Below are 3,578 nucleotides of genomic sequence, written 5' to 3' on the forward strand. Positions count from 1 at the left end.
GTCCCTTCTAGCCATCTTTCAGGAAAACAACCTTTATTCCTTCCCTGGAAAGATTGCCATGGACTATGCATCCAACCAAGCTACCAGGCCTTTTATCTCATGGGCTTTTATTACCTTTGAAAGTCAATCCCAGTTCCTCAGGGCTTTTTGGTAACAACCAGAGCCTAAGCATCTCTCCTTTAGGCATGACATTCCGGTCAAAGTCTTAGTCAAAAGAACCTCTATTAACAACTGATCTTACTAGTTTTATGCAAAGAGACTTATGTCATTACTTATTTCTTTAGAATGCAAAACTCTGGAGGGATCAGATAGGGAGAAAAATATACACTCTGAAGGAAGATTCTTGTCCTTCTAAAATTCACTGAACTTGCATTTTTATTCTTTATATTTTCATTATTTCCCCGACTAAAAATTTTTGTTTGTTTGTTTTTCCATTACAGTTGTCCAACTTTTTCCCTTCTCTTGCTTCCCTGCATCCTGCCTCCCCTTCTCCCACATTCAGTCCCCACCCAGTTGTCCATGTCCATGGGTCATTTATACATGTTCTTTGACTAGACCCTTCCCCTTCTTACCCCCTTCTCTCCCTCCCATCTCCCCCTTTGTTACTGTTAGTTTATTTGCTGTTTACATACCTCTGGTTCAATTTTGCTCATTTGTTTGTGTTGTTCATTAGTTTCCTGTAATAGGTGATAGCATAAGGTATTTTTCTTTCGTTGCTTGGCTTATTTTGCTAAGCATAATTCTCTCTAGTTCCATCCATGTTGTTTCAAATGGTAGAAGTTCCTTCTTTCTTTCAGTACTTATTCATTGTCATTTTCCTCCTTTGTACTCGTGTTCCTCTCTGTCTCTCTCTGTTTCTTTTTTTTTTCCCCCAATGGGAGTTTCTGTGTTAAAGAACTTTATATAATTAAAACTGCTCTATTTTATTACCAACAGTTTGAAATACAATTTAAAATAAGCTTTTTGATAGAAGCATTCCAGAGGATCTTTGGGTTTTAAATAGTTTAAAAAATTAGGACAAATTAAAATTAAACTCAGTGGCCTGGTCTAATTTTAAATGACATGGAAGTAACATACAAAAGCTTAGGAAGATAAGGAGGGATGTTAGCAGTATGTTATATTTTAGGATTTAAAGCTACCAAAGCTATCATACATATGCAAATTCTACAGGAAGTTTTTAAAATTGGAAGACAAAGTGCAGGAAACCCAATAAAGGTAGTTACAAATATATTTCTTTGGCAAGGAAGGAAGAAGAGCTAACGAAATAGAATTGTTAGGAAAACTGGGAGGAGTAAGAGAAAGGTCTAATAACCATATCACTTTCTAGGATTTGCTTCATCTACTTTTCCTTGGAAGGTGCAACTAAAACTAATAAAAGTTAATTTTGGTATTAAAGAGGTTTAAACAACTAAGTTTTTATCATAAAGTTTAATTATGGTTCAGAAAAAATTGGGTGAATAACTTTCTCTGAAAAAATATAGACTCTGTGTAGATTGCAGTTATGGGGGGAGCTGGTAAGTTAAATTACCCTATTTTCTATTCCAAAAATGACAAAAAGTCCCATTTCCACTCTGATTACAGAGATGCATATGCCTAAAATGGCTGAGAATAAATACCACAGGAAAGTTTATAAAGCTGTAAAGCTAGGGCATGGTATAGGCTCTAGGAAAAAGTCTCAGAAATACCCAAAATGGAGACACGGAACATTTGGCTGGAATTTGGAGTTATTTTCAGTCATCTTTGTCTTTTGCTCCATGTTTAAGGATGCGCGTGAACTCAATGTAATTGAAATTTCCCTTTTTGTCAATATGTGCTTTTCTGTATAGCTCATCTACTTCCTCCTCTGTAAACCCATCTCCCATTGTTGTCAGCAGTTCTCTCAGGTAATCTTCCTGAATGGTGCCAGTTGCTTCTTAATCAAAGCAAGCAAAAGCATTTCTGATGACTTCTTCTGGATCTGTACCATTTAACTTCTCACCAAACATCGTGAGGAACATGGTGAAATTTATGGGACCTGGTGCCTCATTCATCATGGCATCTAGATACTCATCAGTTGGATTCTTCCCCAGGGAGGCAAGCATATCATGTAAATCTTCCTTGTCAATGAAACCATCTCTGTTCTGATCAATCATGTTGAAGGCCTCTTTAAACTCCTGAATCTGTGACTGGTCAAACATGGCAAACACATTGGATGTTGCGCGCTGGGGGCGCTTCTTGGTGGTCTTGGTCTTTGCCCTTTTGCTCGAAATGGTGGCGGTTAGATCCCTCCACAGTCGCGAGAATCTGAGCGCTGCGGTGACACGTCTCGCTGCCCTCACTGCCTCTATCACCAAAGACCCTTCTACACCCAGAGCCGCTAATATCCAACACTCTGTCTCTCTGTGTTTCTTCATCTTCTTAAAGCAGACCCTTTAGTATCTCTTGCAATACTGGTTTGGTGGAAATAAATTATTTTAGCCTTCTTTTGTCTTGGAAACTCCTTATTTCACCTTCCATTTTGAATGAGAGCCTTGCTGGGTAGAGTAGTCTTGGTTGTAGGCCTTTGTTTTTCATTGCTTGGAATATTTTTTGCAATTTCCTTCTGGCTTGTAGTGTTTCTGCTGAGAAATCTGATGATAGCCTTATTGGAGATCACTTGTATGTTATTAGCTCTTTCTCTCTTGCTGCTTTTAGGATTCTCTCTTTGTCTTTGAATGTTGTCATTTTAATTATGATGTGTCTTGAAGTAGGCCTGTTGGGGTTCATCTTCATTGGGACCCTCTGTGCTTCCTGGACTTGCATGACTCTTTCTCTCCTGATGTTAAGGAAGGTTTCTGTCATTAGTTTTTCAAAGAGGTTTTCTATCTCTTGCTGTTCTTCTTCTCCTTCTGGAATTCCTATGATACGGATATTATTACGTTTCATGTTATCCTGCAGCTGTCCTAGAGCCTCTTCAGTCTTGTTCAGTCTTTTTTCATTTTGTTGCACTGTCTGGGAGTTTTTGTCTACATTGTCCTCCAGCTCGCTGATCCGATCTTCTGCTTCCTCTAGCCTGCTTTTAATTCCTTCTACTGCGTTCTTCAATTCAGAGATTGTAGTCTTCATTTCCTCCTGGCTCTTATTGATAGCTTCCATGTCCTTTTTCATGCTGGTGTAATTCTCAGTAAGTTCCTTGTAGTTTTTCTGGAGTTCTTTGTAGTTTCCACTGAGCTCATTGAGCTTCTCCATAATCTATGTTTTGAATTCCATGTCTGATAGTTTGCTCCCCTCTATTTCATTTAGCACTCTTTCTGGGGATTCTACCTTTCCTTTTGATGGGGAGTTGTTTCTCTGGCTCTCCATTTTTGTGACTCCTATTGTTTGTTGCTGCTTCTTAGAGTGATCTGCACTTCCTGGATCTTCCCCTGGTGGTGTCAGATACTGTACCAGTCTGGGCCTAGGAAGCCTGTTGGAGATTTCCAGGGATCTACTGCCTTTGTCTGTCTTCTTTAGTTGTTAATCTATTCAATTTGTAATTAGCTGTCAGGCTTAAGAACTGTGGGTGTGACAGCTTAATTCCTGTAGGCAGGGCTTTTGCTTCCTCTCAGGCTGATGCCACT

General features: G+C 39.1%; 1 pseudogene; it reads right to left on the bottom strand.

The window, feature by feature from the left end:
- Window positions 1-1,685: 1,685 nt before the first annotated feature.
- On the bottom strand, window positions 1,686-2,393 carry LOC150015468 (myosin regulatory light polypeptide 9 pseudogene; annotated as a pseudogene).
- Window positions 2,394-3,578: the final 1,185 nt, after the last annotated feature.

This window comes from Furipterus horrens, unplaced genomic scaffold (genome assembly GCF_987537825.1).
Source record: "Furipterus horrens unplaced genomic scaffold, mFurHor1.1.pri manual_scaffold_3, whole genome shotgun sequence".
Lineage (NCBI taxonomy): Eukaryota > Metazoa > Chordata > Mammalia > Chiroptera > Furipteridae > Furipterus > Furipterus horrens.